General features: G+C 42.5%; 1 long non-coding RNA gene across 1 annotated transcript; it reads right to left on the reverse strand.

Moving 5' to 3' along the window:
- Positions 1–729: 729 nt before the first annotated feature.
- On the reverse strand, positions 730–25032 carry LOC135450288 (uncharacterized). The gene is made up of 3 exons (XR_010440999.1): positions 24982–25032; positions 1873–1934; positions 730–1561 (listed from the first exon to the last, which is right to left on the reverse strand). It is a non-coding gene; the product is annotated as an uncharacterized LOC135450288 (long non-coding RNA).

The following is a 25032-nucleotide window of genomic DNA, read 5'->3' on the forward strand; positions in this document are numbered from 1 at the left end:
AGTTTTGGTTCACAAGAACTTAGCAAGTAATAGTTATCATTGATCCATATCCCTGTAAGTGCACACCATATACTGTATTCTCATGAAAACTATAGAAACACTGGTTCTCCAGTTTCAAAGACCTTTGTGCTACTTTCTAAAATGAAGAATTATTGTTTCAGGCAAGTTAAAGAAGAGGCTTCAACAGTTCTAGAGTTCATGAATAGCTGCAGCAACTGAATGTTTGTCTCCACAGAAAAAAGTGCTTTTATAATACGTCAGTGTTTGTTTGGGTTTATTTTTGGTGGAATACCCACACTGACAATTGAATGTTTTTGTCTAAGTACTTCACCCACAACCCATAGCTTTGCATGCAAGTAAAAACCACACATCCCTGTATTCACCAACTGGCAACAATAAACATTACTTATAATTTCACATGGGTTTAGAAGCCAAATTACTAGCCTGCATTTCAAATAGCCTCTTTTTTTCTTCATCTCATTCTCATTTCCTTCCAGACTTTACAGGTACTTTATACACACTTCATACATGCCTTCTACCCCTTTTAATTTTAAAACCATGACTCCAACAGAAAGAAATTCAGCCACTTGCTTGGAGAGGAAAAGATGACACTGAATCTTCAGCACTCTAACTGTTCATTGAGGAAGACTATTGCCAAGCCTGCCCTATATAAACCAGGATAATTGTTTCATGCCAACATGTGTGTGGTTTTGGCAGAAATAATGCACAAATAATATAGGACTGGGGAATAAATACAGTCATGGCAAATTCCCAAATGCCCCACTTAGAATCAACTCATTTTGACTAAAGTGATGCCCAAACTGTAAAACTAAAATATGCACATCAGAGTTTAATACTGCTCAGAAAACCAGTTTGTGCTGCAGTCAGAGAAGGGAGGCACAGAGGAGGGTTTGGACACTGTTTAAACCCAAGGTCCAAGGTTGCCTGGCTCGGGTGGCTGGGCACTGCTTGTCTCAAAAGCAGATCAGTGCAAGTGAGGCACAGGCAGCACTTTCTCCTAACTGAGGTAAACACCAGGCTCTAGCACAATGTTACCAAAGCTGCAGCCAGGTGGTATTTGACTGAGTGATGCCAGGACAGCCCCAAACAGGGTCATGAGCACATCTCTGCATCAGCTGCTCCCTTCTGTACAGCCAGCCTACCCACACCAGGAAACTATGGGACTGGGATAAATGAGAATATGAACAGAAAGCAGGAATAAGCAGGGCCTAGAGCACATTTTTAAATAACAACTGTAAATTGGAGGACATCACTAACCCAGTCAAGATCACTAATATTAGTCAAGAAATCCTGATGCAACAATTTGTTCATTTTGGCTGTCCCAGCTGTATCACAACTTGGCTTGGTAATAGGCAACCCTTCACTTGAGCATGTTATCCTTACAAATACACATGGAAAATTCAAGTGTGCTGTCTAGAGGACTAGCCTATGGGAGTAGACTTTGGCTGCACACATCCTGGAAATTCGTCTTGTCATGTGGCTACCAAGGTAGCTTATAACCTTGCCATTAAAACTTCAATCCCAAAGGTTAGGGTGACATCTAGAAAGAAGAAAAATAAAAAAAAGAGGGCCAGTTCTCCACTACTGCAATTCTAGCATTGTTCTCAAACCAATCTGTAGAAAGGCAAAGTCATTCTCAGGGCAGGCAAGGAGATAAGATTATTCCCACTATGCTGTCCCTTTCCTTAGGCTAACATTCTGAGGGACTTGAAAAAGCTTGTGGTGAATAGGGAATTCTGCCAGGAGCTACAGTAGAAGAAGAAAAACATGTTACCTGGCCCAGATGGACACAAAAAGGTGTTCTAGCAAGTAGGCACTAATCTAAGATTTGAAAGACAAGTGCTTGATTACCTGCACAATCACAGATGGCAGCCAGATCACATACAGCCAGTCTTCCAGTAGTATTCAGGCAGCTAAAAATGGAGGCAGGTTACATGGAAAGCACTTTTCATAAACATTTAAATTTCCAGGTGCACATCTAGAAAAATCTTGTCTCTGTGTCTAATTCCTTGTCTATAAATTGGAGCAGTGACACTTCTGTATATTATAGGGATGCTGTGAGAATGAATACTCTCAAAATCAGAAGAAATGGAATACAATGATAATAGAGTTTGTATAAATACCTCTGTCCCACAGTCTGATATTTTTCAAGTAGATTTTTTTTAAGAGAATGCCAAATTAAGACCACCAGCTAGAATAAATTATTTGAATGTTTTCCAATATCTTATCTAAAACTGGTCAGGCTGAGCACCTGCTTTCACAGGAGCATCATCTAGCCAGCCTCAAATATAAAGTGTGAGAGGGTATAAAGAGGCAAACCAGGTAAATAAAAAATTACACTAAACTGGGCATGCACATCAAACAAAATGGACTTGTGTTATAGCGGTGCTTAGACACAGCAGAGGTAAGGGCTTGGGCCTGTGTTGCTACTACAGGGTTCTTAACTCTTCCAGTACTGCCCAGGCTCTCATTTGCTGAATGTTATAAACACTGTTGTCATCAACAGGGTCAATGACAACTCTGCTGTTCCTCTTTAAATAAATACTGTTCACTTCAGCTTGCTGCAACTGCAATCTAAATCTTAGTAGTAGACCTAAAGCAGAATTCACCAAGATTTCATCCAAGCCCATGGCAGTGGGAATTCCCTGCCATGTTTTTACTTCATCTCTTAGTTCCTCGACAGTTTCCTTCTGCTACCATGACCTCAAACAACATCTTTCTCATTACTAATCATGGCCAAGGAGAAGGATTAGTTGGATGCTTGGACATTTTCCTGCCTTAACAACAGGGAACAGCATGAGGCTATTACACTTCTTTCACCAATGAAATACAGAAGTGTCTAAGCTGGCTGGGGTAAATGTTTGTGTCTTGCCCTGATGCCAGCTTTTTGCAGGGCAGACTTCTGCACCCATTCACCTTCACCACACATCAAGTTTTTGTTGCTAAATAAAGTAAACCAATAAATGAAAAAAGGATTCCTAAAAGCACCAAAGCATACCCTAATTTTTAGCTTACCCTCCCCAGCAAACAAAAATGTAACATATATTTTTCATGGAAGACAGTCAAAGGAAACTACTTCCAAAAATATTTACCTAAAACACAGATCAGATCACTTGCCTGATAAGGCTTCTTTCCACAGATTTCACGTAAGTGTGTGTGTGTGCAAGCACATCCAGCACAGTGCACGTGAGTGTAACAACTGGAAGTTACAACTGCAGGTAAATCTCTCATCAAAAGCCCAGTGAAGAGAGAAAATCAAAAGGCCCTTGCCCAATGCAGCTGTCTGCTAATTAAACACTGGTGTTAATTGCAGTAGTGTGGCTGGTCCTCATTTCGTGTTTGTTGTGGCGCCTGTGTGAGCTCCGGATTGCTCAGAACTTTGACATTTTCCCAGAAAATGAAACTGTCTATAAAAGGAATGAAAGGCTGTGATATGTATATATATATATAGGGCTATTTTTAAAGAAAAAAAAAAAGATTTTTTCTGTGTGTTAGTTCTAAGCCAGCTTTGATTATCTAAAGCAAGTCAGTCTTTAGAAAGGGTAAAAAAATAAAATGTAAAGATGGAATATTTTTTATCTAATCCATGATGAAAAGAGCATTTATTATTTGTCATGCTCCTGCCTCTCAAATTTTTAATTTTATTTTTTAATTAACGGCAAAATGTAGAAGTCTCAGGCAGTATTTCCTGCCCTTGCTTTACAAGATGTGCAAAGAAGCATTCCATTAGGGCCAACAGCCAGTAAAAGGGATGTCATTTGACACCCTTCTACAGCTATGCATACCAGGCTGGAACCAAGCGGGATTATGAGAGTGGATAGAAAGCTCTTCTAGAGGGAGGATTTACTCATACTGTTTTTCTTTACACATTCTGCTCTCTGAAGATAATAAATCAGCTATTGGATTTGCAGAAACAACTCTCAGGACGGTTCAAGAATCCCGGCCCGAAGCAGATGAAGGCAAAGATCGGGCTCCCCCACAGCAGCCCAGAGCGCCCGCGGGAGGCAGCGCCCGAAGCGCGGCCGAGCAGGGGCAGGAGCTGGGCGGGCGCTCCAGAGCTCGGCCCGAGCCTCACTGCAGCGCTCTGCTTTTATGGGAGGCTACATCCCTACGTTCGGCATTTGAGCACTGCAAGATTTAAAAGTCTGTGCTTTACAGTTACTTTGAGCCACCAAAGGTCTTTTCTGGTAAGAAATCCCTGATTTGCAACGACTAATTAATCTGTGGATGGTTTTGCAGTTATGAAGGCACAGAACTTTGTATCACTGCCCACAGACAAGCATCTAGTTTTCTGTCTCTGAGAGTTCTTAAGACTTTTCCACTTCAACTAATAAAGTCAACATAAACAAAGTTAGTGCTTTAATTCCATGTCCTTCATTTTCCTCAAGCAAAGATCTTCCTGCACTGAATTCTGAATCAAATCTTTATCAAAACCTCTCAACATGAGAATTGAAAACAAATGTTTCTCACAAAACAATTTCAAGAAACTCAGTAATTTCACTTAAATGACTCTACCATTTTGCTATCAATTTTCATTAAAGCTTTATTAACTAAGTGTACTTTGGTCAGCATTTCACTATAGCACTGAGATGTAATACATTAAATGTATTAATTGAAAACAGACATTAAAGATGTAATAACAAGTTATATACATAAAAATAAGCCAATGGAAAACTGTAATGAGAACTGTTATTTTCACTATGTTCACCTCTCACATCATCCCTGGCTGCATCTTACTTAGCTGATAAAGTTCTTTATAGCAATACCAGGCTATTTTATTTATCCTTTAATGTAATTCTGCACATACAATGACACTTTTATTAGTAAATGAGAAGCAGTGTGTGCCAGCCGACAGGGCACCAGACTAGAAGTCCGGAGACATACTTTTCCCAAATTTGCCCAGGGTCTTCAAATTCTTCCAATCATCCTTACCTCCATCTCTTTTTCTGCCCTTCTCTAAATAGGCTCATGCTCTTTGGGACAAAAAAAGGTCTCTATTGTCCCCACATATGTGTTGGTACCGTTCCCATCTTGTTGGAGCCCTGATCTTTATGGGGACCTCTTAAGATTGGGCACAATGCAAGAGGTTCCAATTAAAAATAATTGATCATTAAGAGACAGAGAATAGCAAAGAGTGAGCTGGCACTTTACTTTCTAGGAGGAAATAGTCAAACACTAGTGGCAAAGTAGAGACATATGTGATGACACCAAATCTTCCCAAAGAAATGAAAGTGGGAAGTGTCACTCATCACCTTTTGGGCTTTTGTGTAACATGCATAAGGAATGTTCCCTTCTCTGAAGAGCCTCTGGGGACTCTTCAGATGATGGGATTTACTGTCACATGCCCTCTTCTCCCTGTCTTTTTTTGGTTGTTGCACAAAGTGTTGCCATGTGGGGTCTGTGTGATAGCACATACTGCAAAACATCTCCAGCTGAGCAGAATCAGTGCTGGCCAGTAAGATTGTTAGTTGGCTGACTATTCCCTAAGAATGAAAACCAGACACTGAGGAAACTATCTTGTTCATAAAAGGAAAATATTTATCTGCAATGAAATTAAAAAACCAAACCAAAACCAAAATAACTACCTGGGCATTTCATTAAAATATCACTAATGAAGTAATTAAATAATTCAGCAGCAGAGCAAGGAGGAAGGGCACTAATTCCCCATGCACCCCAAAAATATGGATTTGAATTAAGCAAAACAATTTTTCAGTTAACTGTGAACTGCTTCAATTGAAGAAGAAAATAAAGGGGAAAATGTCAATGCTTTGCTAAAATGCTCTTTACATGAAGCAACCCCAAATTTGAATTTGAAACGCACCCATAAAGATTGAAAAACATTATGCAACCTTATAAGGTTCAGCTGGAATTAAGAGAGACGGACTAATGCTGACAGGTGAAGGCAGATCGCTTGGCTTTGGAACCACAGGGAGTTTAAAAGAGACACAGGAGTCAGTTTTACCTATAATTTGCCCCATATCACTGAAAATGTCTAACCCACTTCACTTGCACCATGTAGACCTGGTAGTAAGGGACACAAGGCAGAAAGTTGAACATTTTTCTTAATGAGATTAAAATGGCACATAGGGAAAAGAGTTTGTGGAGAGCAGAGAAAGAGCAATGAAAACTGTAGGCACTGAAACGTAAGAAGTTGTGGACACAGCTACAGCTGCATGTACGTTTGCTTTTCTTGTGTTTCAGGCTGCCCAAAAAGCAAACTGGTGTGAAGGCATGCTTCTGTGCCTGCCAGGCCCATGCCCATGCTGACTGGCCCTGTCTGCTGGCTAATGCAGGGCCTGGCTTGTGGGCTGGGCTGGCTCACAGACACCCATCCCAGAGTCCACCCATCCCAGGTGTGACTGACTGCCCCCATCCAGGCAGGTGTTGCTCTGGAATTCTTCACACTGCCTTTTTAACAGAATATTCATAGCAAAGTACTCCCTCTGTCACCAGTTAAGTGTGGTGAAGTGCCCTGGCTGTGAAGGAGCACTTAGTCATACTTCACCCCAGCAGCATCTTCAGGGCAACAGAATTTCTGACTTGTAAATTGATGTCATCAATATGAATGCTCAACAAGTTATATTCCTCCCATAAATTTTCAAAAGTATTAAGTTTGCTGACAAAGAAATTCATGAAGGTTGCCAGGAGCATGTAGTGTCTTTCTAGAATGTCAGTCCTAGCTATTCCCTTGGAAACCAGTAAATAAAGAGTTAAGGAATGAGCAAACACAACTTTAACTGTGTTGTTGGAGTGATGCCCCAATATGGCCATAGCATACAGAGCCTGTGCTATCTCAAAGGCAGAGTGCAAACATTTGGGGAATAGGGCACATGACCACAGGACAGAGTCTGAAGCCTTCTTTTTTGCAAAGCAAGACTGGTCTGTATGGAAGCTGCAGGGACGGAGGACAAGGGGAGTGTCAACAGCAACATTTCCCAGGAGACAGCTGGTCTCCTCCTCAGGACTTGCCTCTACTCAATTCACAACCCTGTCCTCAGAGTCTGCCATGGGAACGCTCCCTCCACCCCCAGCACTGAGCCCACAGACCATCCCACAGCACCTTTGTGCACTTGTGGCGATTCCCCAGGGGAGGAAGAGTTCTAGGCACTGCTATTACCACCATTTACAAAGTCAGCACCAATAGGGGACAGAGTAGTGAAGCACATACATGACCAGAGGAGGCAGGGAAAGAGGCAAGGCACCTCCCAGAGAGACAAGGCCTTTGTCATGTCAAATCTCAGCAGTTTCCTTGTGTCATAGCCACATGGCAGCCAAGTGCTCCAGCTCTGCCAGCTGGAGCAAGGCAGCTCTCACAGCTGACCTGCCCCAACCCCAGCGAGGGCATGGGGAAGGTTTCTCAGGCACTGCTTTTGAACAGGCTGACCACATTTGCTAAGATGGAGAGGCATAAGAGCCTAGCAGACAGCTTTGCTTCTGTCTCAGTGAAGTGGTTTTCTGGCAGGGATAGGATGGGCAGAGAGTGTCAGCTACGGCACAAACACGGCTCTGAAATGCAGGGCCATAGACTGCTCAAACACTTCCTGTCATGGAAGGGATACACTCAAAAGTGTTGCATTGGCCCTCTTCTCTATTTATTTCTCATTCTCTGCTCCCTAGGAAACAGAATTATATTAGCATCTCCCTCTTTTTTGTCCTACTTTGAATGCCAAGCAGCTAGCACCCATTATTCTCTGACAATGTCCCATCTTACTGACATATCTTGAATATGTACATTTTCATACTGCTTTAATAGTGCTATTTTAAACTTTAAAGCCTGTCACTTTTCCTCATGAAAGTCAGATGGAAAATAACACTATTCTCATATTTTTTCTGGTCTTAACATCCAAAGCAGCAGTCCTTAGAGCAAGCCTCTGTCCTGTTGGTAAGAATCTCTGCAGCCAGTTTGCACAGTGCTGTCCTGCAACTACAACTGAAGGGCAAATCCTAGCACTACAATTACTGCACATCTACAGCATGTGAGGACTTGTTCTGTGATCACTTGCAACCCCTCGATTGGAAGTTTTGTCTGAGCAATACATACATTATCAATTGAGAAATAGATACAGAAATTGAAGACTACAAAGATAAACACTGGGCTGTTCCCACCCTTGTGTGGACACAGGCATGTACTGCTAGTAGTACCGTAGTATGAGATCAAGAGGTGTGTCACAGAACTGTCTTGAATCCAAACCTCTAATATCAGAGCCCCAGACACCAGTCTCAGAACACAGAAACATTCCTGCAGGTTTTTTTCCAAGATACCTCACAAGGAAGAGCCTTTTCCATTGACACCTACCAAAAGCCAAAGAACGTAAGCTGTCCTACAGCAGACAAAAGCTCATGTTCTGCAGAAACACTCTTCCGATACAGGGATGTGTTTGCAGGGCTGCAGACCCTGTGCTTAGATCTGAATGCTCTCAAGCCTTGAGACCAAGCCCCAGGTGTAAGCATTTGCTGCCTGGTTGAGAAAATCAGGCTAAGGCCTGCTCTGCTTGACAAAGAAATGCCCTCTGGTCGAGCTGGCTAGAAATGACCAACATAACCTGTCCACATTTCATGTGCTGGGAGAAAAAAAGCTACTGAAGACTGCACAGTGCTGACAGATCTGCCTTGTGCTCTTCCTAGTGATAACCACTGCATTCTCATCAGAGCATTTGTCAGCAGCAATTTAAGAGTTAACCAGGAGAGTGGACAAAACAGCATGTAACTTATTTGTCTCCTTTTGTAGCTAAAAAACTCTTAGATGCAGGTGTAAATGTCCCCTTTCCTGACCTACAAGGTATTTGCCTACTGTCTGTCTCTAGGCTTAAAAACTCCCTGACAGTAAGGCTTCTGTAAACACTCCCACTTTATCTGCAGAAAGGGAGAATCCCAGCTGTACTAGAAACAGATATAAATGGAAACTGTTAAAAAAATTAATAAAAAAAATTCATTCAGCATGTGTTAAAAGTAGCAGCGATTTCTGGCAAGAATTAATTAAACCAGATGAAACTCTTCTGATATGATTTGTGGGATCAGATCATTTAATTGGTTCTGGCTTTTAGTTCATCAGTAACAAGCTTCTGTGAGGGTGAAAAAGGAGTAATTGTTTATTCAAATGGTAATAATTTGGGTTTCTTTAATTGATTCCTAGTGTGAAAGCATTGATTCCTGCTGTTTTCTAAAGTGCAGGATGGAAAAGTTCCAGCATGATGTCCAGTTCTAGAGGGCACAAGGTCCATTCCCCAGTGCAGCCCCCCATTTGTGATCTAGTCTGGCACAGCCCTATTGCTTCTCCTGGCTTGTCTGTGCACTGCTGAGCAGTGAGCAGGGCTTAGCCATTCCAAAGTGCTTGTGGGTTTATTAAGTATTCCTGTGTGAAGCTGATGATGTGCTCATAAATAATGTTTCTGGGACTGGAACATGTTTTCTTTATAGCAGGCTGGATATTCTGGAAAGGAAATGTTTTAAAAACAAACAAAAAAAATCAGACGCACAGAGCATCTAAAAGTAAAGAAGTTTTAGATAATATAAAATCTTCCTTAAAAAAAAAAGAAAATGTGTGATTTTTTTTTTTTTCTGTGCCTGAAGTTAATTCACCAGTTTTTGCCCAAGGACCCAGGAGGAAATTGACTTTGCTTCACTACGAGGATACAGCATAGTGGTGCTGTGGAGCTTACAAAGACACATACTAGAAGTTTTAAAAGCAGGAGTGGTAATCCTGTTTCTGCTTATTGCTAATTTGGTGGGTGCCAGTCAGTAAAAAGGCCATAGAATCCCTGCTGGGTGAAAGGTGGTACAGGATGAAGGTATGCAAAGCAACAACCACTGAAAAAAAGGGCATTTCTGCAGTTTGAAACTCCATGGAAGCATATTGCAGATTTATGCCTAAGCCAGTGCTGAATTATGGGTCATCGCTGTAAAACCAGAATTCCTTAGATTACTTAATCTAATGAGGTCTCTGAGAGAAGAAAAAGGCCCCAGTCTATAAGATTTAAGGGGTTGAGACCTTATCTGCACACTTTCCTGTAAAGCTCCAGGTGCACTGAAAGATCTATATCATCAGTTCCATGCTAAAAACTATGTTGTTTAAAACTAAACAATCAAAGGCTGAAAAGCAAAGCTCTCAAGTATCATGAAACAGCAAAGCAAAGGTTGCCTAATGTAACCTCCTTCTGCCTCGGGGCTGTGTGGTATAATATACTGCTTCAGTCTCTGACCAGGTACTGCCCCCACATTCATTTTTTTGGCAAGAGCTCTGCTTCACTCCAGGCACAGGCCTGACAATGCTCTGCATACAAAGCAGCTCTTCAATATTCTTTTTCATCTCAGCTCTTCAGCGTGGGGCTCTGGCTTCATCTCCTACAAACTATCGCAACACTGCATGAACAATGATACTTTCCCATTCTGTGCTGCTGCTTCTCAGCTGTTCAGGCCCAGAGCCTGAATGCTTTGCACTAGTTAACACATTTATTCCCAAAATGTCCCTGTGAGGTGAGGAAATAGTATCCCTAGCTTAAAGAGTAAGATTGAGTTACCTTCTAAAGAAAAGCAGAAAAGAGGCAGGAAAGGCAACCCGATCTCTAGAGTCCCAATCAACCACCTAAATCATCATTTTTACAACAGGCCTCTGGCCTTTATTCACACCACACAACTTCTGCTAGAGGTTAGGCAGCAGTGCCAGAGACACAGCCCTATTCACTGGTACAACATAAATCTACTACTGTGACTCCAGACCAATATATTATATGACCCTGTTCTAGGTTTACTTAGGGTGAAATTCACTCCTGCAGAAAGCAGCAGCCAGAAAGCCAGCATTTACATCCTATCTCAGAAGTTTGCAGTTGTATATGCTCCTCATGTTTACCCCTCTGATCTTTTTTTTTTTAAAGGAAAAAAAAAGTTGTGCTGTTTATCCACTAGACACTTTGATAACATAATTAAGCACATGTGTACAGACTGTCATTAGAATGAAAAGCTCCTTGAGAGCACTCTGATAATCTAAAAAGTAGGAAATAAAATAACACAAACTCTACATTAAAATAATTTTACCCAGTGAATTAGGGAACAAAACAATCTCCTTTCAATCATCATCTTTATAGCAAGAGTCTGTTCTGTACACTCAAATACTTTCTATGTGCAAATTAAGTACCTTTTATCTTATTTAAATGCATATCTCGCTGTGTGAAAGAAAAAGCCTCCGATTTTTTCACAGAAGTATCTGTGCTCAGTTTATGTGATGGGGAGGACTGAGACAACACACTGGGCTTTTTCCTTCCGCACTTTGCCAACTTTACATATTTTCAGCTATCCATCTGTGTGGCCAGTGGAAACTTGTGAAAACCCCTAAGCAATGGAAGTTCCCTGTCCCTTTATATCTGAAGGTGATTCCCAAAACTCTTTTGTTCCAGAGTTCAGGGTAAACCTGTACAAATAAATGTTTTCTGAAATCATATCTAAACCAAAGCAAATCTAAGTTTCACCAGGGCAGTGAAACCTAACAATTACCCCTCTAAAGCTGCATTTCCATTGCCTACCTCGAGGCCCATAAATTAGTCAAAAGGTCAAGATTGTCAGTGCAGCAGAAAAGTGTAGCTCCTCACACACATACATGCACTTCCCTGGTCTTTGGAAACATTCTGAGAAGGAGGAAGCAACAACACTCCCCACACTCAGTCTCCAAAGCAAATTTGCCAAATCATTAATGACATTAAATGTTCTAAACAGGTTGTTTTACAGTTCTAATACCTGCCATGGTCTCCTTTTTTTTACTGAAGAGCTGTTAATAAGTTTAAATAAATTTAATTAATGGCTACAAATGACTGAAGAAAACAGGCTTACCATATTAGAATGTCATTTTTTGCTGCCGTGATTTCTAATTTCAGCTTTTGAATTTCTTCCTTTAATACATATCTGATGTTTAAAAACATGCATAGGCCTTTCAGGGAAGCTTTTAGCCCCATAGCTGCTAAGTATCTGTCGTATAGTAGGAGTTATATTTTTAAGAACCTAGTGAATGAAGCAAGAATTATTCCCACTTTGCAAATTGTGCAGCTATTGGGGCCTGTGTGACGTTTTTGCATTCCAGGCCCTGCTGTATTACTGTGGTATCTGGGAGAGTCAGGATGCTTGGGGCTGTAGCAGTGTTGACACAGGAAGCAAAGGTACCCCGACCAAAGACTCTGGAGTTGGACTGAGAGTGAATTGGACGCGTGAAAGTCAAGACAGAACAAGCTCTGGGGCTTCTCCTCTGTTTGAGTTTTGCTGTCCCAATACAAGGGGCTGGTGCCAGCATAGGGCTGGATTTACAAAATACCTAGACATAATCTCAAAAAATCTACTAACACAAAGACCCAGTGCTGGCTCAGAAATGAATTTTTTTAGTTGGAGAGTGAATTTTGGAGAACAGTCATCTTAGCCTTGCTGTTATTACTCTTCTCTGGCATCCATAGTTAAGCAGAATTAGACATTGACTAGAGATTTACAAGTCCCCCTACTCTGACTCAAATCCCAGTAGCTCTGCTCTCACACTTGCACTGCCAGAACATTTTAGCCACAGAGAAAGGCTAGGGCAGAAATGGGAATGAGAGCTGGGGACTGAGCCTTGCTCAGTTGCACTTGCTGCTCCAGCTGCCTCTGAAAAGATGAAAGGGCTGCGGCAGGCAGGCGTTGCCCTGCTGGCTCTGCTTCGCCCTGGCAGCAGCAGCAGCTACCAAGGCAGCTCCCCTGGGCTCTGCCACAGCCAGAGGAGTCACCACAGCTTCACTTCTGGTTTGCCTGCCCTTGGTAAACGTCTGTTTTGCCTATGACAGACTTCCCCAAGGCCACACAGAGGTGCAGGCTACACCCAAATTTCAAGTCTCAATATAGTAGCTTAACCACAAGTCTGTCCTCCCTATCTCCATTCTCAGGCACATATTGCCACAGTCTCTCTATGCCAAATACAACATAGCGTCTCACAAGACAAGGCTTTCTTCTCCCCTCTTCCAAGTTTCTAACGTTCACTTACTGTTTTCAAACAAGAGATGATTTAAAATAGCAAAGAGCTCTATCAGGAGACTGCAGTTTACCTTAAAACCTAACCAAAGTAGACACAAAATCAGTGTAATATTCTCTGGCATGGTATTTCATGACTAAAGCCACGCTGCTGAAGATGTCTGCTCTCCAGCCCACACTCTAAATCCCTGTTCACTCTCCTGCCCAATAGCACAGAGATAAGCAAGGGAGGGGGTTGTCTGGCCTGTGTGCTTTGTCTGGTAAACAAGTAACCACTGTAGCACACGGATTACAATGCACACACTGTCTCTGCTTGTGCTTAGCTTCACCTACATCTCTGCTCCGGCTGCATCATTCCTGTGGAGTGCAATGGCCTCTGATGGTTACAGAGCACCCCTCAACATAGTCTACAAGACTAGGAAAATAAGGAAAGAATTTCTATCAGCTGCCAAGTCAATCAGGACTTCATTTTTAACAGCCATTTCATCATGAGGGCAGCATTTCTAACAGTGCAAGCATGATTCCTGAGCATGAGAATACTCAAGTGTGTTGATCACTCTGTACCCCAAATTCTGTGAAACACAGGCAGAGACTGATAGATTTTCTCAACTTTTGTGCAAAATCTGAATTCTCAGTAACTCCAACATATGTAACCCTGGAAGAAGCTTAATGTGAATTCTTTGCTGATGTTGTCCTCCAATTTACATGTTGGGAGACTTCTTCCTGCTTCCTCCTTGTCAAGGAAGACAGCTTCAACAATATGGATTTTATTGTACACCGCCTACATCGCACTTCTTCCCCTTGTCAATAGCACAGAGGCCCAAACGCCACCGTCTCAGCCGCAAAGAGGAAATGACTATTCACAAGACACAAAGGTTTATGGATTTCTGCCTAACAAAAGATTATTTCTAAGCAGACTCTTGGTGTATTGCTGCCTCATCTCTGCCAGTGGGAAAGCAGATGCCTCAAGTACACCCAACAGCAAGGAGTAAGAGCACTCTCCAGGGCAGGTGTACTGTGCAAGGTAGCCTCTTAATCTTCTCACATGCACAAGCATTATTTTTCATACCAGCTGCATCTTAAACACTCAGTTAAGATGGTGATTAGTGGTGGTGGTAGGGTGTCACAGTGGGAGCTTTCTTAAGAAGAAAAGGCTTTGATTGAGCCAATGAAAGCTGTTGCCAGGGAACCAGATGCCATGAACACACCACTCCAGCAGAGCAAGAATACAAACCATGTGAGTGCTGGACTGAGCTTTAAATGCATTTGCTGGTTGAGGCCTGAACACACTGTTAACTCTTTCAGTGCCTGAAATAGTTCACACAATGAACTGGGAAGATGGGAATCTGTTACAAATGCAAAGGAGCAAAACATCTCCTGACATTTCTCTCTAACACCCTGTTGATTCAGAAGAAAAACAAATGGGGGAAACTTTTGACCTTTAGTTTTTGACTGGCAAAGGACGTTTGTTTGTTTTGTAAAATGTGTAAGGAAACTTCTCTTCAAAGCAACATTTAGTTTTACGCTAATGAGAAAAGGAATCAAATAAGTGCTCAGATAACCCTATAAAAGTATTTATTTTGTTTTTGGAGGGGGTGTTGCAATGAAGTTTGGTGTGCACACAGTGTGTTCGCTGGTCAGTTCCTCTGGAAGAGGAAAAGAATAGCTTAGATTCCATTTTTCCCAGATCTGAGCTGGTTTCCAACACAAATGTTACCGATTTGAATTTTATCTGATCAGTTGCCAATTTGTTTCAAAGTTAACTTTCCACTCTGATTACTAAACAGCCTTGTACTCTACCGACAGAGCATTTTTTTCCTAGTGTAAATTCCACAGTGCTCTGCAACCCTACCAGTAAAACGCAGCTAAAGCTCTAATTAAAAATCATGCCTGCCATATGTCAATTCATAAGAACTAAAATTAAACTAACAAGGGGCTGTAACCAAAACTTTTTTTGAACACAAGAGCCTGCCTGCTCTCTTTTGAAGCAGAACATGTGGAACCCTGGGTAGTTCTTGCAGGACAAGGCCTGGCCCCAAACATTTCTATCTTCAGGCTTCCAGTTTGAATCCAGCGCAGGTTACTAAGCATGAAAAGCCATTCCCCGCTCCACAGCCTGAGTGAAAGCCCCTCCATTCCTGCACAGCCTGCACTGGCTGTGTAACTGCTTTCATCCCACAGAGTTGGTAACTGTGTTGAGTAAGTAACATGTTGCTGGCGGTATTATACTGAACTCCCCCTCAGTCTCCATTCCAGCCTATTTATATCCTGTGGTAATACCAGCCATCTAGTGAGCTCTGAGTTGGGATCCAGTGTACCACTGCCTTTTTATGCCTCTCCCACAGTGCAGAAGGCCTGGGGAGAAAGGACATAGCAATACCATTATAATGCTTAAGTGGCCATAAAGTCCCAGTGTGAGTCCTAACAATCTGAACATAAGGGATAATAAACCTTGGGCCCCTCAAATTTATTCTAGGGAATTGGCAAGAGCAGGTAAAGTGCAAAGCTGATTTAGTATCTTCACACAGCTCCCATGCCAATTCCAGCCCAGCTTGGTGATGCTGGAAAGCTGGGCTCCCCTGTGCCCATTAGCCATCTAAGCAGGCAGAACATCACACCAACAGGACAATGCCATTCACTCTTGGAGTTCCAAATAGCAACTATTGCATGGCTATTGTGCACAGCTGAAGGGCTGGGAGAACACATACACCAAAATCAATGCTGAAAAATATGCCCCATGTTCATGCAGAGCACTTTTGCCTCTCTGGATTCGGCAGTGATTGAACTTGAAGGTTCATTCTGCTGTGGGCTTGGCCCTGAGACCCCTCATTAGTTACTACATTGCTGTGAAGTGGGGCTGCCTGGCTGCTTACAAATGAGCTTCTGGGTTTAAGCTGCAGATGCAACACAGTTGCTCCCACTGCAGAGCCCATCTCAAGCAGGACACGACTGCTTCTTTACAAAAGTTCTTGCATAACACATAAAACAGGGACAAACAACACTGCAGCTTAGCTTAGGTTAGCACTGAATAAGTGAAGAAGTGGAAGAGATTTCCAAGCAGAGCAGTGTTATCTAAACAACTTTGGTAACACATGAGGGCTAACAGCCCAGTTTTCTAACTAGTTCCATACAAAATTTCTAGCAATCCAAACCAGTCAGCGTCTGTGCTTTGTATTTTGAGCCTAACTTACATACACAGCTAAACACTGCATGGTGGCAAAGGAAGGCATTGTGGCGTGCTGGCTTAGCAGGGCATCAGTGTGAAAGCATTGCTTACTGAACAAACATGGTTCCACGGCAGGTCAGCGACCTCGGCAGAGCCCCTGCCAAAGATCCTATGCAGATGTGATCCTGCTCAGTCTGCAAGAGCAAACAGAGCTGCAGTGCAAGATGGTGCTGTGACAGAGGCTAATAACCCAATCTCTGCACCACAAAGAGGTGCAGATGCATCAAAGTTACCATGCTGAAGAGTGATATTTAACACTGCTTATTGCTGTCCCTCTCCTCACCAAAGATTATCACCAAAACAGATGTATTCCTTACACTTATGCTCACATGCACACACTCATGCTGCCATGTTAGAGGAACTTAACTGAAGATTTCAAAGACTCACAAACTGGAGATTTCAAATACGAAGTGCAGGATGTAATTACAGAATTTTCAAAACATATTTTCCTCCATCCCATATGCCTCAAGACTGTGCAGTTATGTCAGCTGAGACATATTCTCCCCACACTGAGGATCCAAGCCTCAGTGTGAAGATTACACTTGCTCTAGGACAAAAGTGGCCTCTAGGACTCTGAACATCCTTTTTTGCTGAAAGTGGAACATGTACAGTTTGTTTCCCAACGCAGTGGGAAGAAATGAGAGTTTCATGGACTGTGGGAACAGAATGCTCCACTAAACAACTGTACTCAGACCCCAGACATGGCACAGAACCCCTGTGCTCAACGCTCAAACTCTGTAGCCAGTCCAGAGCCACCAGCCTCTGCAACAAGTCCATCCTCACTCCACCCTACTGCCCACTCAATCCTCAGTCCTTCTTTCCCTTTTTCTCCATGCCCAGCATCCCCAGAGCTCCCAATGCCCTTGTCCTCTCCTTGGAACTGGAAATATTTTCCATTTCCTTCCTCAGACCCTGCCTCCATTTCCCTTGTTCAAATTTTTTCCTCCTTTGCTCTTAAGCCCACCTTCACTCAGATGAGCTTCGGGTCCTATTTTGAGTGAACTCATGATTTTTTCCACAAAGAAACCTCTCATTAAAATCTCTGATACTCGCTGAAAATGCATGTTTTTCATAGCTACAAGACTGGACAGTTTATTTCAACAATACATTGTTCTGAATTTACACACATTTCTTTTAATGGCATTTAAAACAGATCAGATGTAGCACTCAAAAGTGCTGAATTTTTAATTATAAAATATACTTCCTTTTATGACACTAACAGTACTCACAAATAAAACTGACAATCACAAAGAAGCAATTACCAATACAGCGCCTTCCCACATTAAAAAAGTGTAATTAAGCACTGCTTAAAAACTATGTCATAGGGTGCTGAAGAAAAATTGCTAAAGGAATGCAAAGCAGAGAATCAACAACAGGCTTTGGGAGCAAATTTAGATTGATACTCCCACTTAAATCTCTATTTTCTTAATTTATGTTTGGTTCAACTCATTATAAAGTCATGAAGAACAATCATGCTTGGAATTAAGTTATCTTAAGCTGGGGAGAATTCAGAATGCCTCTGCCAGTACAGGCTCATTTCTATTGCTATTCTGTTGTGGAAAAGTGTCATTTTTGCCATCTGAAGAAAGCAGCTCCTCTGTTTGAAGACATTTGTTTTGTACATTTTCTATTGCTGTTTGTATATTGTAAAGCACTTTGAGCACATGTAGAATGAAAGACACTGTACGAAATACAGTTAAAAGTTGCCGTGTTGTAATCTGCTGTAAGTCTTTGTACATGGCAGCAGGGGGCACTTCCACAAGACGATGCTGAAGCACAGTTGACAGACTTCCCTGGTTTCAAGGCCAGGCAGAAGTGCTGCTCAGTGTTCACATCCCGCTTCTGAAAGCGGAGCATGATTGCACTGAGCAACAGCACCCACCCTTCTTGTTCCTACTGAAAACTCTCAAAGCAAGTTGAGCAGCTTAGTGAGAAAATTAAAGAAAGAGAAACACCTTTGATTGAAGTGTGAAAAGGGCAAAGAATCGCACACCCGAGCACCAAAGAAGTCAATGTCTGAACAGGTTCTGCCATCCCAGTGCTGGTGTGGGGGACAAAGTACTGGAAGTCCATCACAAGGGTCATGAACATAACAGGGATATTTGGACTCTCACCTTTGCAGTTACCTAGAAATTTTTAAATGTTCTTAAGCTAAATTTCTGCAAGAAAACAGTTAGCAATCAGAGAGGAAGTCATTTGGTCACGAAAGACCTACACAAACTCCAAGAGGGAGGATAAGTCTTCTACAAAACAATCCCCAAAATTGGTTTCTTCCACCTCTGTTTTTCTCAATTTTCAGCTAATAATGAAATTTGGAGGATGTTGCAAAGAAAATACAATAGAGCAGCTTGGGAAGGATGATATTTGGTCACATTAGGGGATTTACTGCAGGGGATTCCCTGACTCTGGTGTTTGGAGTATTTCTGTGCTCCCTCGTATTCTTACTAGCTGATATGAGGATCCCAATTTCTGTTTAACATCATTGCAACGGAGAAACAACCCCTGACTACGAGGTGGGTGATGGTGGTGGCTCAGAAATCCTAAGATGTTAAAACAACCAGAAGAGAGAGGACAAGAAGTACACAGAGCAGGCAGGAGGGGAAAAAGTAACCAACAGCATCACACTTTTCAAAAGACCAGGATGCTAACCTGGTTTTTCTGCTATTTGGAGTTGTGTGCCAGGAAGACACAGAATAATGAATTAGTGTATTTGTGAACAGAGAGTCTGTCTGAACACTCAGGCTCAATGCCTGATCTCTCCCTGCTAAGATGCGGCACTGGGGAGGGGTTGAAAACAAGACCAGGAGAAACTGAAAGTGCCTTAGGAACCAGAGGTGAGTTGCTGTTAGAAAATTCTCCACAGTAGCTCTCAGAGATGAAATATTTTCAATTTCAGAATCTTGTGTTGAGATAATAGAATGACAAATTATTTTAACAACAATGCTCTCCTTGATGAAAATCAAAATGTGGCAACCAATGGCATAAAATAATGAGAGAGATTTATGTCTGCTGTAGCTACAATTGGAACATATTTACAAAATCATTGTTTGGGAAGGCAAAACACACACAAAAAATAGATTTTAAAGGCAAATTCATTGTCTCTGTGTTGTTGTAGATGTCAGATAAATGAGTAAACCTGCTAGTTCTAGTATTTGTGTATTTTTTTAATCTATGTCTGTTATAGTGATTTAAAGTAATACTTTCTTTGGATAGGGCATTGCATCAGTTTCACAGTGGCTAAAAAAGAGACTTATTTATATGATGCACTTCAGTGTTGCCATAAAAACTGAATACATTAGAGCCACAGATAGTGCTTTTTCCTGTGAGTTCACACTGAAAGCACACTGCAGCAACCCTAACCTGACTCACTCTGTCTTCAGAATTATTTCTGAAATAATCATATTTTGATCCAAGTACACAGAAAAACTGAAAAAGCCTGTAGGATGCAGATCAAAATTTATCCCAAACTTCTCTCCCAGCTTCAGCACTGCAGTTCTACTAGAGCCAGAGGGACTAGGAAGAAAGCGTCAGCTTTGTGTATTTTTCATCCTGCCTTGAGGCAGATTGTGAATCTCTGCTCTACCTCTCACAAGAATCATGACTGCTCACCCTGTTTAGCATTGATATCAGAATAGCTCTTCTAAACTTTTAGTCATTTTTGTGACTTTTGGTCATTGAGAGCCAGAATATGACATTCTGACTTTAAATCAAAGACAGTATGTGAGCACTCCAACTACAAGAATAATTTGGTATACCCTGCCTTCATTGCATTCAAGGTACCAGTAAGTTTCCCTAGAGAAATGCTGTATGCTTGTTATCACAGTTTTCTCTGTGGGCTGGAATAACTGATCTACCAGAGCCCTTCTTGGGCCCTGCCATTCAAGGCAATACCAGTGCACAACAGTCTCAAAGCCTCCATTTTATCTATACCTTCCCTAGGGCAGCCATCCCTCCAACTTCTGAGAGCATTGGGATGCTTCTCAGGCTGGGATGGATTCTCACAGCTCAGATAGCACAATCTGTCAGAGATGCTGTCTGTTGCTGCTTTTCCTACAACAAAGCATACTAGAGTTTCTGAGGGAACCCCCTGCTTTTTTTATAGTCCCCATAACAAGACTATTTTACAGCAACTCCCTCTTCATCATGTACTTAATTTCTCTGCTGCTGGTGGCTAAAGGCTCATGTAAAGAACAGAAAAATTTCTTGAGCTAGGATGGGCCAGGTTTATGTATTCACAGAGGACACAGTATAAAAGAATCATGGATGATAGCTACAATAACACAGTAGCTATCTCTCTAGTGTAGCGACTACCTATCCCACCTGAAGCTGGAGTCACGCTTCTGTTCTTGGTACATCCCCTTTTCTAAAGGGAGAGCAATTATTCAAAGGAAAGGGGGAAAACATTTTAAACTGAGAGAAATTGCAAGCTACATTTCTTTTTTATTCCTAAGACATTTTATCCCTATACAATTATGTATCAAATTCATTAAGTTGTCAATCATGAAAAAAGAACATGTTTCACAGTACTAGTGGTCATGGATGAGATGCAACAAACCAACATCAGTATCCCAGACTTTGACCTGCAGTGTTGAGGAACCAGTGTGATACAAACCATATTGAATACAGGTATGGAGATGGCTCCAGTATGCATGCTTATAAACAGACACCTTTGTCACATTTATTAGCAATATACTATACACACTGCTTGTGGAACACTTCCAAGTGTGTCATGCACTGCTCCTGCAGTTCTCCCCATAGTTAGGGCACTTCTAAGACCCAGCCAGTGGTATTTTAAAAGCACGGGGTTTTTTTTCAATTTGTGTATTCCATAGCCAATGAAACATACTGGACTACAAGTAAAAACTATGAAGTACCCCTGAAACACTTCAAATTAGTGATCTTTTGTAGACCTGTAAATTCAGAATACTGGCCACAGAATTGTTCCACCTGCTCCTCAGCACTGCAGGCAAAACAAATTGTTCTCAGTGTTGAAGGGCTGCTGTGGCTGCAGGAAGAAGAGATGGATTGGGAAGAGCTGGTGTCATGGGTTGACCCGGAAGGAGTGAGAATTCTGGGAAGCTGTGGTCAAACCAATGAAGGTTTTGGGTTTCATACTGACACCTGGTGTAGCCAGTGGGGTTTGGACACACCTCCGAGAATACACAGGGGTTAAAAGCAGGGCACTGCCCTGGCACTTCCTCTTTTTGGACATCGCGGCCGAGGAGTTCAGACCTCTCTCCCTCGCCCGGCCCGCTGCTGCTGGGCGGGGGAGGGGCCAGCCATGCGGTGAGGCCTGGGGGCCTGGACAGAGATGGTGTTGAGGGGGCTTCGAGGATGGAAGGGTGGGGGAGCCCCAAGAGACATCGGGCAGCCAGCCACCCCCCCCCCCCTCTTCCCCCCCCCCCCAGGAGAGCAGGAGAGCAGCCAGCGAGAAGGGGAGGAGGACTGCCCGGCCGCAGCGGCAGCGTGTGGGCAGCGTGCGTGGGAGCCGTCCGACAGACAGAGACTGAAAACTTTTAACCCTTTCTTGCATGATTGGGGCCTTACAAAAATGCTAATCCTCCTCGAAGCTGAATAAGAAGGGAGATGAGAGATAAGGACTTTGACCCGGAGATTGTGGAGATGATTGGATGGGGAGAGATGATTTGGAGTGGCCTTTTGGCTGGACTTGTTCTTGTAGCCATGGACTCAGTTGTTCCTGTGACACAGACTGCATTTAGGGGGAGGCAGTGCCTCAAAACCAGGAGGGTTCATTTGTGAGGACCCCCCGGCCCCAGGGGGTTGGAAATATATGGGGGGGACAGTTGTCCCAAAAGCAGAGACTGTGCCTTTTTGGAGTGAGACAAGGCATCCTTGAAAGACCACCCTAAAAGCAGCTCTGGCCATGTCTCGGTGGTGAGAGCACTGAGCATGGAAGGAACGTGTCACAAGCGGCAAATGGACTTTCCGGGCGGTGCCGGAGTGACAGGGAAGCACACGAGGGTCTCAGTGTGTCTCCACGAGAAGCCTATGGAACAAGAAGGACTCCTTTCCCTCTTCATGAACTGATGTTTGAGTATACTAAAGTGTCGTGCCGGACTGGGCAGTTGGTATTTTTGAGAGAATGTATTGGATTGGGAAAGTCAGGGAGTGGGGAGGAGGAAAAGTGGTTTTTGTAAGGTTTTCAATTTTTTTTCTTTTCCTTATAGTCTTTCCTATTTTTTCCTGTAGTTTTAGGTAATAAAGTGTTATTTATGTTTAAGTTGGAGCCTGTTTTGCTTATTCCTGGTCACATCTCACAGCAGACACCAGGGTGGGGCATTTTCATGGGGGCACTGGCTCTGTGCCAGGCTCAAACCATGACAGCTGGGAAGAGAAAGCTCTGCAGATATAGTCTTGCTGCTTTTGTTGTCACTAGCATAAAAGGAGGAAAAGCCTCCACTGCCACTGTCAAATGAGACTCCATTGGGTGTGGTGGCACAGGTGGCCACAGCAGCCTGGCTTTACCTAGACTGGTTTTAGGCTAAGTATGCTGCATGCTTACAGTCACTGCCCAATGCATCTGCTGCCCTGGGCAAATGCTTATCACATCTTTGCCTAGGGCAAGACTTGTCTGGACCTAAGCAATAAAACCCTCTTGCAGCTGAGAAGAAGCTGACGAAAGTCCCCACTGAGGTAATGTACCATGCTGTCAGATTGAAAGTGGGCAAGATCTTGATGAGTAACTCAGCCTGAACTCTCACTTTTCAGTACTTCCTGCTGTGGCTGGTCTGTTGTGGAACACCTCATCTCAGGCCCTAGTTGTGCTGCACAGCAATTCTTGGGCACAGACGAGTTTCATTTGATAGATTTACTGATGATAACAAGCACACCACAATGGAAAAAGCACGTAAGGAAAGACTAATTTCCGTGTAGCTAATAAGCCACAAGCTGACAAACTCCAAGCTGATTAAAGGTTTTATTTTGCTTTTTCCTCTCCAATGTCTATGTTACTTTATCCCTCCCCTGTTTCAGGATTATTTTAACTGGAACTCTTATGAAAGTTACTCCCACGTTAGCAAGACTTCAAATGCAAAGCACATCATGAAGGACTGCTTGGGTCTGCCCCTTCCAGAAAAGGACAGTAGGAAAATGGGAACACTTATTCTGTACTCTGAGCCTTCATGGAAAATGGGAGGTAGGCAAATGGGCCTGCAGGGCTGCTGGCATAGAAGAAAACTACAGCTGGAGCTACACACCCTCCAAGACTTGACAAGAACCACCTTGGCCCAGAGAACAGATCAGAAGCCACAGATAACACAAAGCTTCTGGTTCCTGTTCCTTTAGATGTTAACTACCCAGTGACTCCCTGAAACCTCAAAATGACTACTGCTGTTCACTGACAGTGCCTGTGAGCAGGCTCTTAATAAAATTAACCTGATATTCAAACATGTTCTTTAGTATCATCTTCCTGTCTTACCTTTGAAAGATACCAGCTATAGTCAATTTGTTGTGATTAAACCTGTACCTGTGCAGAGGCTTTAAACAGTGCCAACCTGGTCTCTGTGCCTCCACAAAGGCTGACTTATTTCCCAAATGCCTTGACGTATGGAGAGTTGCTTTCTTCGAAGTCCACACAGAGCTGGATTTTCATTCTTTATAAACTGTACTGGAATTTTGCCATCTGCACCAATGAAGCCAGATCATGTGTGGACTTAATGTCTACAAACCCTGACAAGAAAAAAAGCTTCTCTACTTCTATTCAAGTAGAAGAAGTTTTCATGCTCACTAGCAAGGGGTTTGGGTGTTTTTTCCCTTGGACTGGAAAGTGTTAGCCATCCTGCATGATATTCATCATTGCACCAGCTCCTATATTTCTCAAGTCGTGGTGTAATAACCAAAGTGATTACATAATAGCATTTTGTATTCTGCATAACTCATTGCTATTAAAACTACTAAGCCACACCCTTGCCAATGACATGTTTTTTTCTGCCATGCAGCACCTCTGCTTTAAAAAAAAAGGTGAAAAAGCACAATGAGAGCAGGAGAATTATCCATTAATCTCTGATGGTACGAGATATTGTAGAGCTGCTACTGACATTTGTCTGGGAAGATTTTGCTTAACTCATTCTTGGCTCCCCCAGTAGTGATATAATGAGTTCATCCCAAACTTGAGGCAAGATTTTTTTTCCCAACATCCTCCATTTTTATGTGTGCTATATGTATACACCCACTGATACATTTACAGATGTCTATAGTTTCAGTAAATTCTGAAACTAAGCAAGTCATTGCTGTGTGATGTTCCTGATGACACAGGATATTAATAAAGATGTACATCAAGTAACAAGTATCCACATATTTCATACTCCTACAAATGCTTAAATACTACTTGTTTTACACTGAGGGACAAGTCAGAGCGGACCAAATGGTTTAAAAGCCATCCACAGGTTGGTTTTCCTTTGAGTAATTTCCTAGTAGTTGTCAATTTTGTTTTCCTATGACTCTGCCTCCACATTAAAAATCAAGCAGCAAACCTGTGATAAATCTGGCAAAGCCAATTAGAAATTAGTCAGCGGGCAACTCTGGAGTAGAAATAGCTGACTTTATCTTAATCCTATGATACGCTGGTACTGTAATACCTCACTAGAAAAAGCCCTGCTTTGTCAGTCTTTGCAACGCTACATCAAAAAGTATCAGCCCAAGAAGTTTTGCAGAATTCATCAAATCCATGAACCCAAAGAGCAACTTCAGTTACCTCTGCAAGAGGCACTGTTGTCATCTTACTGCAAAGGTTCCCATACCTTCTCAGTGATTTCTCGTAGGCATCTCCTTGCAGCACCAACTTCTTCTTC

Source organism: Zonotrichia leucophrys, chromosome 7 (assembly GCF_028769735.1).
Source record: "Zonotrichia leucophrys gambelii isolate GWCS_2022_RI chromosome 7, RI_Zleu_2.0, whole genome shotgun sequence".
Taxonomy (NCBI): domain Eukaryota; kingdom Metazoa; phylum Chordata; class Aves; order Passeriformes; family Passerellidae; genus Zonotrichia; species Zonotrichia leucophrys.